This window comes from Pipistrellus kuhlii, unplaced genomic scaffold (genome assembly GCF_014108245.1).
Source record: "Pipistrellus kuhlii isolate mPipKuh1 unplaced genomic scaffold, mPipKuh1.p scaffold_m20_p_5, whole genome shotgun sequence".
Taxonomy (NCBI): Eukaryota; Metazoa; Chordata; class Mammalia; order Chiroptera; family Vespertilionidae; genus Pipistrellus; species Pipistrellus kuhlii.
In genome coordinates, this window is record NW_023425551.1 from 69,553,310 (window position 1) to 69,568,135 (window position 14,826).

A 14,826-nucleotide genomic window follows, 5' to 3' on the forward strand; every position below is an offset into this window, starting at 1 on the left:
ACTAATGACTGACAGCAGAGCTAGTCACCTTATTAGCATTGACTTCTCCTAGGGATTGAGTGCTACATTTTGGAGTACTTGTATTGAAACCAACCTAAATATCCAGGGTGTGAGACCTAAAACTAGATGAGAACAGCTGAAAAATATTTTTAATCCTTACCTGAGGGTATGCTTATTGATTTTTAGAGAAAGGAAGGGACAGAGAGTGAGAGACAGAAATATTGATCAGTTGCCTTCTGTATGTGGTCCTGAACAGGGATTGAACACAAAACCCAGGTATGTGTCCTGGACAGGAATCGAACCCACAGCCTTTTGGTGTATAGGACAATGCTCCAACTGACTGAGCCACATGGTCCAGGGCTGGAAATATTTTATATTTGTTTCTATAAAATGATTCATACCTAAGGGTATAGCTAGTGGTTATTAAGTGAGGCTTTGGGAATGAAAAAAATTAGCCATTTATTTGGGGTTTTAGGATCTCTTCATAATTACCAGAAACCCATTCATGACCCTTCCTTCCTGTAAAGTGGGATCGAGGTAGCACCTGAGGTATGTGCCCTTGACCAGAATTGAACCCACAACACTTCAGTCTGTAGGCCAACACTCTAACACTGGGCAGCAAACTGGCTATGGCTAACTGAGAATTATTTTAATAAACTTTAAAACAAGTAATTTGAACTGTCTCTAATAGATTAAATCTTAAGAACAAAAAGAATTACAATGAAGTATAAAACAGTATTCAGTAATGAAACTGATATTTTCAATAATAACACTGGTATTGCTATTAAGAAAATTATTCCATAAACATTATTGGATTAGGTAAGTAAGTAATTATATTAGTGGTATGAGGAACCAAAGTTTAACATACAAGAAATAGATACAGACATAAAATATTTTAAAATGGTCATTAAAAAATCCCTATATCTTTAGTTTTAAATGGAAACTATCAGTGTAAACCCTTCTCAGAAACATCTTTATTGGTTTTGATCAGTGAAAATGGCTGGTATCTCAGCACATCATCAGTGATTACTCCACATCCAGAAGTGGACTCTTAATCCCATTTTCCATAGAAAGTAAGCAGAATTTCTCAGAATAATGGCTAGTTCTAGACCTGATTCAGGTAGAAAATATATTATGAATTCATCAAATACTACCAGTGGTGTGCAAAAAACAACAAATAAACAACAACAAAGCCAATTTAAAAGTGTCTCTAATTAACATGGGACATATTCCTTATGATGTTCAACTAGAACAATGACTAGAATGGATTAAAACATGTAAGATATGATTAAAGATCCAAGATTTCAAACTTAAAACAACTAAATTGGTCATCTTGAAATATTTCTAGCACATTTATGTATTATTTGCAAAACTGGTGAAAAAAAAAAAAAGAGCAAAAACTATCAAGAACATACCCTGCCTGTCCTATACATACTTCTCTTCAAGGTAATCAAACAGGTAATGGATAGAAAATAATTCCAATAGCAGGGAAGGGAAACAGGCATGAGGAATAAAACTTTGGCTCTCATTGATAACTGGATTGAATTTGTGAGATGGGTGGACACAAGTTTTTATTATACTATCCTTTTTATTATGTACGTTTGAACATTTCCATAAAGAAAGGTTTAAAATGCCAGAACAACTGACAAGGGAAAGAAAGAGTGGAAGGTTGGGAAAGAGGTAATGGCTCTGCCTGCCTGGGGAGCAGAGTGTACAGCCAGCTCTAAGCACAGAGACAGCAGGGAATCACAGGATCTTAGGGAGGTATTAGGGGGCCTCACAAAAGTGCCTGCCACATGGGAGAAACTCAAAGTTATCTATGACCGAGTGGATTACAGGTAGAGGAGGGCTAAACTCTTTAGAGGTTTTGATTTGGTTTATATACAGAGAGGTCATAGAACGTGTTTGAGAAGTAGATTTAAATATTTCAGTCTGTGTTTTGGAACTATATTTCTAAATATGAAGGGTAATGTGAAAAGCCTGGATGAAGAGGTTAAACATTGCTGAGAGAGAAGTTAGTTGGTAGATTAAGATATCATTGTAGATAACAGAGGAGGAGTAACTGAACTAATGGGGTTGAAATGGGAGTGCAAAACAAAGTAAGGGATATGCGAGAAATTGGAGATTTAGAAGCATCCAAATGATACAACTGACCGAATATGGGAGGAAAATTGAAGCAAGTAAAATGATCTGTGTTTAGTGAAACTCCCTAAAAGGGTTTTATTACCCAAAATTAACAAGGGAAAGCTTTTCTCTTAACCAGGAATATGTGTGTGATCATATATATATATATATATATATATATATATATATATATATATATATATGATGTAAAATTCTTGTTATTCTTTATATGTTATTTACTCTTATCACCTACTGTTATGCTTAAAAGAGTCAAAGAATTAGGTCAGTTTAAGATTTGCTTTTGCTCAAGGCTACAAACAGCAAATTAATTCTTCTCCAATTCAGAAAAGAAATAAATCAATTACCCTTGCTGAAGGGTGCTATCCTGAGTGATTTTAGGGAAACAAAACAAAACAAACTCAGGTCATTCCAAAGTAGGGGTGTCGAACTCAATCAGAGAAGGGGCCAAAATCTAAAATCCAGCCTAAATTGCGGGCCGAATGGTTTACTGAACAGTCATAAACTGTCATTGTAATGGAAACGCAGCGGAGTACAGTGATGACAGCGTGGTGCGGGCCACATTGCAAGGCCTGGCGGGACGGATTTGGCCCGCGGGCCTTGTGTTTGACACATATGTTCCAAAGTGATATTTGAAGGAGCTGCAAAAAATGAAGTGTAAGATAAGCACTAATTTATGATGTCCTTCACCTCTACAGTGATACACTTAATAGATACACGTTTTACCACCAGGTATTTGCAGTATTTTCATGAAAAAAAAAGTACTATGCTTCACTTTGTGAGATAGTGTTTTTGTAGGATAGGTCTAAGACTAAACCTTACCATAGCACTACAAAGACACAATATCCATTCACTCCTAGGTGAATTTCCTGATTCCCTTCTCTCCCCAGATTTCTGTGTAATATTCTTTTTCCTAAATAAGAACCTAAGAGACTGAGGGACACTGGACCATAAGGTGCTAAAGGACCAAAATACATTTTATTTATTTGGGTAGCCTAAGCATCTGCCAGTGATTAGTAAGTGACCAAGGAAAGAAAGAAGCAAGCAAGCAGTTTAGCTTATACTAAAAGAGTGAAGAGTCAAAACCAGTTTGATCTGCAGACTGAAAGGTCCCCGGTTCTATTCCGGTCAAGGGCATATACATTGGTTGTGGACACATCCCCGGTAGATGTTTCTCTCTCATCAATGTTTTTAGCTCTCTATCCCTCTTCCTTCCTCTCTGTGGAAAGTCAATAAAATATATATATTTTTTATAAAGAGTGAAGAATACAGAGGTAGAGAGAGAGAGAGGGAGAGAGAGAATAAATTACATAGTATTCTGCGGTAGAAGAAAGAAGGGGTTTTAAACGTGCTTGAATGAGGGGAGGGTGTATTGGATAGAGTTGAATTTTAGCTGGACAGGGGGGGGGAAATCTAGCTTCAACTCTGGGAAAGCCTGGATATCTGTTCGACTATTGGTCAAGCTAAGAGCAGTGGGATTTATGATATAAACACCAGGGGTAGTTGATATATATATAGATAGATAGATAGATAGATAGATAGATAGATAGATAGATAGATAGATATAAATCTATATAAGTCTATATATATGGATATAAATCTATATATATGGATATAAATCTATATGGATATAAATCTATCTATATAAATCTATCTATATAAATCTATCTATCTATCTATCTATCTATAAACTTTTGTCTTGAAGTTTCTCCAAGCTAAAATACATCGCACATCTCAGTGGTTCAACTAAGAGACAAAGCAGGTCTGCATGGAATTAAGGACTTTAGTCTCATGAGTGCTTTCAAATACAGAAACATGAAATCTTTACAAACTGCCTTATTAGGAAAAGAACATGAGGCAAATGCGGAAAAGGGAAACACTGGGAAAAGCTGTAAATAATTTGGGAGCTTGAGAAAAGACCACTTCAAAGGTAGCATCTGTTTTGAATGGTCCACTGATTCACATTTTCTAAATTTGAACCTAAGAGCCACCACTGAAGTCCCAAGCAAGCGCCCATTAGCATCTATTTTATTGGTTTCTTCTTAGATTGTGCTACAAAATTATAATAAAACACCCCCTCCACATTGCTGAAGTGTGTGGCTGACAACTGCTTCAGAAAATGTGTGTGTGACCAAGGACTTCTGGGAAAGCAAACAAGGACAGTGTAGCTCAGGGTCAATGAAGGAGATGTTGAATGTGCCTTTCATGATGCATCATTTTTTTCTTTTCCTCCAACTAAAGCAGTAGTGACAAAAGTCCTCTTATTGTCTCTGAAAACCAGTAAGAATCAGACTAGCACCATTTGAACCAATGAGCAGATGGAATTCTGATTTAGGAAACACTTATTTTGTTATTTGGGTTTAGGTCTCAAATCATAACTTTCTACTTCTAGAAAAAAGCAAATTAAATCTTTTAAATCCTTCACTTATGCAGGCTGACCTATGGGGGAAATACCAGACTTAATGCCAGGCTATTAATGTTTGAAATCAGGTTGACAGATATTTCACTGTGGGACCCACATCCTAGTGCTACCTACTATTTTATTATGTATTTGGCTGGTTGGACATGATCAGACATTACTCATCAGTATTTGTAGCTGAGACATCACCTTTTTCATACTTTCAACTAAATCAAAATAAATTATTCCCAAATGATCAACTGACAAGCTACCAAAAAGTAATTAGAATTCTCTTTTTGATTCCCTGGAGTTAATATTCAGTCAGATGAGCAGCTGATGAAGAAAAAGCAAATAACAATATCCCTAAAGTTAAACTATATATATAAAGGCAGAAAAAAATTAAAAATATATTTCATTCATGCACATTCCAACAAGTTAAATATTTTTGTAAGCATAAATATACCTACTACATTGATTAATGGCTGTAAAATAGAGGTAAATGTTGAGGAATGGTTAGCAGTTAACAGGAACATCTTACTGTTCTCAGGAGATCTTCTGCAGGCATAGAGCAGGTTATACCTGAAGAGTTACCAAAAATGCAGTCATCAGAATAGAGACAGGGACCTAGGGCAGTATCTGGGAGGCAGGAGGATCTCAGAGGCCAGTTGGAACTTAGAATGCTGCCACATATGGTTTGGCCCACACTAACAGAGCCAGCCCCTCTCAACAGTAGTACTGCAATGCAGAAAAAAATGCTGGGATCTTTCCAGAAGTGAGAAAGTTACATGGAGTCAGCATGTCTGGAGGAAATGGTTCACACCTACTCTGTTTGAATGTCTTTAGCAATACATGACTTGTTGGGCTCTTATATTTGCCATTTACTTACTATGTGACATCTGTCAAGTTACCTAACCTCATTGCTTCCCAGTTTCCCTTATAGCAAATAAGAATCTACCTCAAATGGGCACAGATAAAAACATATCTACTGTTTACCACTATTATTAGTTGAAGTGAAGTGACCATGTATACATACTATCTTGCTTGAAGAAGTCTTTGACAAAAAAGCAATATCTGTCATTTGTAAATTTTCTTGTTTTAAAGAAAGCAATTATGTTTTGCAGATATAAATTATGTAAATAAGTTATTTTATATTAAAAAGAAAAAGAATCTACCTCAAATGGTTCTTGTGAGAATGAACTGAAAGGTGCAGGCATTTTGTTATCTATCATCAGGTAACAAATCACCCCAAGAGTTAGTGACTTAAAATGATGACAGCATTTTTTTTTTTGTTGTTCAGAAATCTGCAATTCGTGCAGGGATAGCTTATCCCTGGTGCTCTCATCATCATCTGGGTGGCCAAAAAGCTGGAGACAAGAATATTCTGATGACCCTCCTTCTCACATCTGGAGCTAATGCAGTGTCAGCTGATACCTTGAATGGACCTGTCACCCAGGAAAATGGACACGTGGCCTCTCCCTGGGGCCTGAGCCTTCTCACACCACAAAGGTTAAGATACAGGAGTGTCCCAACAAGAGAGCCAGCAGTTATGTCGCTATGTGTCACTTAAAGCAGAAGCTACACCATCACTTCCACTGCATTCTGTCATTGAGGCTACCATAAAGGCCCATCCAGCTTCAGGAGGAGTGGGAACAGTCACCACACTTGTGGAGAGGTGTCATTCTGTACAACATGTGAAAACAGGAATACTGGTGGAGCCAATTTTGGAAAAATCTGCCACAATTAAATATTCAGCATTATACTATGCAATATGAGTAATATAGATTTCTAGGTCCTGGAGGATAGAGAATGCCTGGCAGCTAAAAAGTCTGATAAATGTTAGTTATTATAAATATTTTAATCATTATTTATTTTACAGATACCTATAGCATTAGTATTATGTTTTTGTATGAATTTTTTTAAATCAATTCAGTACATGTTCATTGAGCCTCCAGTACTGTATACGGAGAACTATATTGTTTGTTAAAGTTTAGCTGGATTTATAGAACCTTAAATTTCTCCTTACAAACTTTTATAATCCATTTAAATCTCTCAGAAATCATATACACATATTAAGAAAACAGAAACTAAGAAAGGTAGGTAAGTTGCTATCTACCACTAGCATGTATGTTTCCAGAAGAGAAGGATTGTATAGGGTGTGCCCACTTTCCTCACACCAGTACTCAGCATTTGGAAAGGATGACAGCAGGTGATCCATAAATATGTGTGGTTGCTAATGCCTCCCATTCTATAAGTAAATGGATTTACGATCTTGGTCCTTATGCTAACTCAGTATCAGGATCATCAAGCAATGGTTTAGTGTCTTAAACTTGCCTGGGGCCTAGTACTGAGCAAATAAATATTAAGGGATGCCCAGATGCCCAGAATCAGCCTTTAATGTATCTGTCTTTGAAGTGATATTTGCTACTGGGCTATTTGTATCTGGCTAGCAGGTAGCCATTCAGTTCCAGTTGGAAGTTGTTGAGAAATTACAAAAATAAAAACTGAAAAAGACAAGAGATTAATTTTTATTTTTTTTATATCCTACAATAATGACTTCACTCTATGTAGGCCTTATTTTTGGCATGCTAATTCTCAAATAGCTGCACCTCCAACTTGGGTACATGTTGCTTAATATATCTCTTGCCATTTAAGAGACTATGTCCTGCTGTAAGGCTCAATTATGCCCAGTTCTGATGACACCCTTATATTGAGCTCTCTCTACTCCCTCCTCATGAGATCATGCTTCATTTCTTGCTTTCTTCAGATCACTGCTAATCTAAAGCTAGATAATATATTCATGATGCAGCATTTATCACTTCATTAATTCTAGGGGAGGATCCAGCTGTGTCAATAAAAAAAAGGTTTGCAGCAGAATCATGCCCTAAGCTTACACATTCCAGAACAATGCCTTGGGTCACTAAATATAGTATCAATTTCAAATTGCAGTACTAAAAATCTCCCACTTATCCCAAACTTTATCTCAACTCTCCTTCCTCTCTTATCAGAAAATAAAAGCATTTTCTTTAGATATTACGTCTGGTGGAAGTAATGCCAAGAAGTAATACCTTCTCCTTTCCCCACCAGGGTCTTTATTCTCCCCTTTCACCAAAGTGTGGAATTAATTGGATTAGGAAACTGATAATCACTCAGATTCAGCACCTCTCTTTAAACTCATCAGTAAAAGCCGAAGCCGGTTTGGCTCAGTGGTAGAGCGTCGGTCTGTGGACTGAAAGGTCCCAGGTTCGATTCCGGTCAAGGGCATGTATAATACATTGGTTGCGGGCACATCCCCGGTAGGGGGAGTGCAAGAGGCAGCTGGTCGATGTTTCTCTCTCATTGACGTTTCTAGCTCTCTATCTCTCTCCCTTCCTCTCTGTAAAAAAACAATAAACTCATCAGTAAAGTCCGATTTTCAGAAGGCTGCTCTGGAGCAGGAGTGGGAAACCTTTTTCTGCCAAGGGTCATTTGGATATTTATAATATCATTTGCAGGCCATAAAAAATTATCAACTTAAAAGTTAGCCTGCTATATTTTTTCAAGCATTTCATTAACTCACCCCTAATCCCTTTGCAGGGCCAGAAGTAATTTTTTGGGCCTTATATGGCCCGTGGGTGGGACATTCCCCACCCTTGTTCTAGAGAGTGAGGTGTTTACAAACAAACAAAAAGATAAAACTCATAAGACTTTCAACATGGTCTATACAATCACTCAAACAACTGACTTGGAGTGTTTTCATTTACAAAATAATAATGGTTGCCTTACATAAGTAACAGAAATTACTTGGAAACAAACAAAATATTATATGTGAAAGTTACTTTTAATTTGTAACTCTATTAATACAAATTTAAAACAGAGCACAGTTTTAAGAAAAAGATATGTCACTGTTCTTGGACTACAAGACCAAAAAGGATTTCAAAATCACCTCATATATGTGTCCTGTGCTAAGGTAAGAGCAAGTATCCCTGTGTCAGTAGAAATATTCCTTTCACAAAAGCCATACTTTATTCCACACAGTCTAATCATCCCCCAGATCTTTCTCAATTTTCATCATCCAGTTGTTGTTGTTTTTACCGGTAAGCCTGTTTCATTCTCTATTTTACAGGTTGTTGTTTTTTTTTTAATAGTAAAATCAAAGATTGCCAATGACATTAGGATAAAACCTTAGTTAGAATAGGAGACAAGGACTTACAACTAAAGTTGCTACTCACAAGCCAGAGATTGGATTGGATTTAAGTTTTAGGAGAAAAAAAAAACTTTCGCAGAACTGACCTAATTCCAGCCTTTAATGACTATGTCTTCTCCACAAAAAATTTCCTACTTAACATGTTCTAACCCCTCTTTATTGAAGTTCGCAATTTCAAAGCTTAAAAAATATCTGATTTTATCACTCAAGATTAAGTCAGGGAAGTAGATGTATAAATGTGATGAGATTAAGGGATTTATTACATACAGTAAGTACATTATTCTAGGAAAAGAAGGTGATGTGAAAGACCCCAGAATGCCAACAGAATTGAAAGATGAAAGAAAAGGTCATACTAACTAGTATTACCAAGACTCTGGTTTGAGTGGACCATTTGGGACTTGCAGGGAAATGCTGGAGAGCCAACTGTTTCCAACATCCAAAGTGGTACCCAGACAAGGGGAGGCACCGGGGAGGCTGTTATTTCTGTGCACTGCGCATCTGTGGCCAAGCCTCTGAGCATGCACCTGGGGATGCAACTTGCCAAGCACACAAGAAAAAGTAAGCGCCTGACTAATTTGGCCACTGAAGGTATGCTTTTAGATGAGGATAGTTTATCACTTACAAAGACGGTGAAAGGAAGATCAGCCAAACATCTCTGTTCCCTTGTCCCCACACACCAAAAAGGATAACGCTGAAACAAAAGGAGCCAGATGCCAGCAACACAACTTGGACAGGTCTTTGCTGAGGAGCCTCGTGCAGACAGCAGCTGGGAGGTGTTAGTCTGCAGCTAGCTCTATTCTGAGAGGGTAGGGCAGAAAGCCTCTTCCCTGTCAGAAGCTGCAAGGTGATGAGAAACTGTCTTGATAGCCTCCCAGGGGGAAGATAGGGAGGTGACTGGGAGATGAACTCATCCCTCAAGGCTCCCATCTACTCATATGGTGGGAGGATCGTGAGATATTCTGCCAAGATTAAGATAAACTAGGGTTCAAGCCTTTCCTGATTTTTTTCATAACCCCACAGAGATCGCCTATCTTCCAAGCTAGTGTTTCTCAAAGTGTGGTACACGTAACCCCAGGGGTACGGGAAGAGTTTGGTGGGGGTACGCGTTGCACCGGAGTTTGGTGGGGATATGCACTGCACCATGCTTAGCTGCACCTAATTCTACGTTCTCATGAGTACTCAGCGTTACAAAAATTATAGAAGGGGTACACATATGTCAAAAGTTTGGGAAACACTGATCCAAGCTCTCTGGGTAGATGCCTAGGGACAAAGATCTGCAGAGAAAGTTTGAGGTGCTGTTACCGCTGACATTTCTAAAGCCATGAGAGTACAAAGCAGGCCTACCTTGTGAAGTTTTGATACATTAGAGGTGGAGAATGCTCCTTAAAGCCAGCATCAAGAGTAGGAGAGAGAAAACCTTGAAACCAGGGGCAGCTAGAGGTCGGTGTGTGGGGTGTGTGTTCAAATTCAAGTTAGCGCCTGGAAATCTTCTGAACTGAGGAGGAGGAATGTTCACATCGCTAACCACCTTCTCCCTGCTCAGTTGTGATGACTGAGGAAAATAATAGTGTTTTGTTACCACTTTGTGGCTTATGTATCCTCAGACTGGTATGATATAGAAATTTCCCATGCTTTTCTTTCTCTGAAAGAATAGATTAGGATTTAAAAATTAGGACATAAACATTGAAAGTAGTGCTTGAATGCTTAAGTAGACATTTTCATTCAATGTTTACATTATCCATGTAGTTTTATGATTATTAATTAGTTGATAAAAATGAAGGGCATAGTTGGTGAGCACAGGCACAACATGCAAATGTGTATCGGTGGTGTAAGTAGGTACTAGCATAGCCCTTTAATTTGAACAACAAGCTGTCAAGATTAAATAAACATAAGTTTAGGGTCCAAACCAAACAACTGCCCCATAATTAATTAGCTTGGTTTTTAACACAGAGCTTGAATTTAAAGGAACTTTTGGATTGTGCAGTAACAGTTTTAGCATCTCCTAACCAGATATGCAACCACTTTTACTTAAGACTGGTCTTCTTTTCTACGACTGAACATGCAACCAGAAGAAGCTTCGATAACATAATAAAATAGGACTCATGCCCACACACTTCATCAAATATAGGGAAAACCAACCTATAACCTGCAGCCACCAGTTCAGGAAACTAAATCACACCCTTTGTAGCACCCAACCCCAGTGGTCTTATAACTGATTAAGTACTAACAGCTTCCATAATTTTCCTCCCAACTTCCAAACAACCAGAGAAAGCCAAATACAGTCCATTAGTGAATATGCCCTACCTCTAGTTAGCCTGCATTCAGCTTCCCCATGTCAGCAGCCTCCAATCTGGAATACTTGAAGCTTTCTCTTTCATTTTTTTTTTTTTTTTTTTTTTTTTTTTTTTTTTTTTTTTTTTTTACAGAGAGGAAGGGAGAGGGAAAGTTAGAATCATCGATGAGAGAGAAACATCAATCAGCTGCATCCTGCACACCCCCTACTGGGTTTGTGCCCACAACCAAGGTACATGCCCTTGACCAGTATGGAATCTGGGACCCTTGAGTCTGCAGGCTGATGCTCTATCCACTGAGCCAAACGGGTTAGGGCCTCTTTCATTCTTAGGTAGCTTTAACACTCCTCTGCCTGTCTGAGTCTCTGCTAAAACCCGGGAATGCTGGCTGACTGACTCCATTACTCTACCAAGTTTTGAATAAACAGCCTTCACTTATTTTTATGAGTGGCCTTCATTTATTTCCACAATGCTTAAGTAATTAAAGGCCAGTGAATGATTTTGAAATAATTTACTAGCAGTTGTAGAACCTTTACTTAGAGGTGAGTGGATTTGAAAAAATAAAAACAGAATTTCCTGAAATATCTGATAATATTTATAAGCTACTATTGATAAAGTGGTGACCATATTCCAAGCCCTGAGCTAAATGTACCAAATGTTTAATCTCATTTAATCATTTCAACACTTCTAAGTAGTAGCTACAGAGAGGATAATTCTCTTGACCAAATCCAATAATCAATGGAAATGGAAGGAAGAGAGACATCAATGATGACAATCATTGATTGGCTGCCTCCTGCACAACCCCCACTAGGGATCGAGCCCACAAACCAGACATGTGCTCTTGACCAGAATCAAACCAGGGACCTTTCAGTTCAAAGGCTGACACTCTATCCACTGAGCCAAACCAACTAGGGCTACTGTGTTGTATTTAGTCCTGAGCTCTGTGCCTTGGGATTACCATAAATCACTATTGCTCTTCCCATTTTACAGCTGAGAAACTGAGACTCATGTAATTCAGTTTCACAGGTTCCATACTTGGACCATCTTCTAGTCATCAGATGTAGAGAAATTCTTCACTTTGGGTTCAAGGAACTCAACCAATCTACAGAAAGAACAGTATTTCAAAAATTTGTTTTTGTTTGTAATCCTATATATATTATGGTATGCATTTGTAAACATTTACATCAGTCTGTAGTGGTGGCCTCAGGCTTCAGCAGACTGCCATAGTGGCCCCTGGCACCAAAGTTAAGAACTCCTGATTTCCTTTCTGTTTTTCACTCATGGCTCCTTCCTGGGGCATATCACACCATAATCTTGTGAAATCCTTTACATTCCCCAGTGTCACAGTGAAGTTCTTGAGTTTGGGGACTGTGACCTGCTCTAAAGAGACTTTTTCCATATCATGTAAAAGACAGGTAATATTTAAAGGTCAGTATGATTTCTATATGTGACGCCAATAGTTGCTTGGAGTCCTGATTCAATGAATATACCATACATCAATTAAAATAACAATGATTCTATGTCTCCTGAAGTAACCCAAAGCTAAGCAACTTCATACCCTATTATACAGTCTTCCAAGAATAGGAAACTTACAACCAGCATACGTTTGATATGTTACCACATTTAAGTAACCAATGGTGAAATATTATGATAGACAGACATGCGTTTGAAAGTCTCTAATATTTTATGGTCATAATAAGAGGTCTATCACACAGATAAACAGTCTCAGAAGATAAGAGAGGGATGGAGAATGGCTTTCTCTATAGACTGAATGGTGAGGAAGAGTCTGACAGGATGGCATGGTGCCCCTCTGACTCAGGTGGAAGAGAAGAACCACGTGGGAGGAGAGAGTTCCATTAGAGCAGAATATGCAACAGCTCAGAGGTACAGACTGACTGGCACATTTGTGGAGCAACAAGGAGGCATTTCTAAAAATGAAAGGATAAGGTGGGAATGTCAGATATCATAAAGCTGCTAAGTCGTGGTAAGGATATTAATTATTATGTTGATAGGGTTGGGAAGTGTTGGAAGATTATGAGTAAAGGAGAACATAATAACCTGTTTTGAATGAATCCTTGTGCCTTTTTAGAAACTTAAAATATGCTGAAAATTTGTTTATTAACTCCATAGCAAAAACTGGGCAGAAAGTAAAATTCCCATATATCTCTTAATTCACAAACACACAAACATAATTATTATCCAATATTCCCTGCTACTGACATCACACCCCATGGTGGCATAATTTTCTTTGTGGATTTTTTTAGGAAGCAAAAGTCAGGGAGACAAGGCTAGAAGCAGAGAGGCTCTTTAGGAGGCTATTTCTCTAGTCTAGTCAAGGGAGGAGGATGGCTTAAACGAGCATCTTGATAAAGGCAGGGAGAAGTTTTGTATTTGAAAGTCTACTAATTGGAATATTAAGAATGCTAACAGAGCACCAAGAAGGGAGAAATTAATTCCACTCCATGTTAAGTGGTGCTCATTTCACCCCTCAATTTTCCCAGTACTCCTCGATTTTTACTCTGTTGGATATCTTCTTAAGGAGATCAAAGCTTCTGACTGGCTTCTATGGAACCAAATTGCTCAAGGTAGAATATATTAAACTGTTCATTACCAATGCAATTATTTATCTTTGAGTAAATATTTATTAAGCCCATCTTAGAACCAAAAGGCAGTTCTGACAATTTTAAGTCCCATTTCAGTTAGCAGGCCTAAAATGCTAATATTTATCGGAAGCTCTTGATTATAATAAATGGAAACATTAAATTTGTTTAGACTTGCTACAAGCCTCTAGGTGGGCAAGGGAGTTTGTGTTCATGGAAGAAATTACCAAAGTGGGTAAATACCAGTATTTCAGGTCTGCTGTCTGTTAACTGCTCTACAAATCAATACCTCGGCTCTTCTATTCTGCCTAATGACAAAGAAAGCCAGGCTCCAATTTGCCAACATTAAAATAAGGTACAGCTTTACTTTTTACCTGGAGAAATGTCAGCCCTTTGTGATTTTTGGAGTATCAGTATACTAAGAATATTTTTTAAACATCGCACCTGGGAAAGTGTCAGGCTGTTTCTTGAAATGTGTTCAACAGACAGTGGAGAAGGAGAGCCTTCAGTGTAACAATCCATGAGGAACCGAATCCTGCCAGGAACCAGGTGAGTTCAGAAGCAAACCTTGTTAAGTTTGACTTCAGCTCAGCTGACACCTTGAACGAGCCTGTGGAAGCCCTGAAGCAGAGTGCCCAGTCAGCCAGGCCCAGAGCATTGACCAATGGCCTGTGAGATAATAATCAGGTTTTAAGCCACCAGGTTTTGGAGTAATTTGTAATGTAGCAGTAGGTAACTAAAGCTGGGATTTCTTTAATGGGGATTGCCAAACAGATCATGGCTTCAGATATTAGTACTATAATTCACTAAACCAAATATTTAAAGCCAAAGTGGAAAGACAACTAATGTGTAGTGACAGATTAAATATCTTTGGGAATATTTTTTTTCTTTCTTCTTTTTCTTTCTTTCTGTGTCATCCTTGCACAGGGGCCATGCTGATCTTCCCTGTATTGTTCCAATTTTAGTGTATGTGCTGCCGAAGCAAGCGCTGGCTGGGAATATTTTGGTGTCTTTTCCCCCAGTACAGATAAATGATGCCATTTCTTCATAATGACATTTCATTTACCATTTCCTAACTTGCATGTCAGACTAAGGAAGAAGAAAAGAGCCAAATTTATGGAATTTTACAAATTCTAAGCATCTAAAGATGCTGTTTAAATAGATTAGAGAGCTGTTCAAGAAATTCTACTATAAACACAAAGACCTGAAAAT

General features: G+C 38.0%; 1 pseudogene; it reads right to left on the reverse strand.

The window, feature by feature from the left end:
* Nucleotides 1-14,489: 14,489 nt before the first annotated feature.
* Nucleotides 14,490-14,603, reverse strand: LOC118706288 (annotated as a pseudogene).
* Between the last annotated feature and the right edge of the window lie 223 nt (nucleotides 14,604-14,826).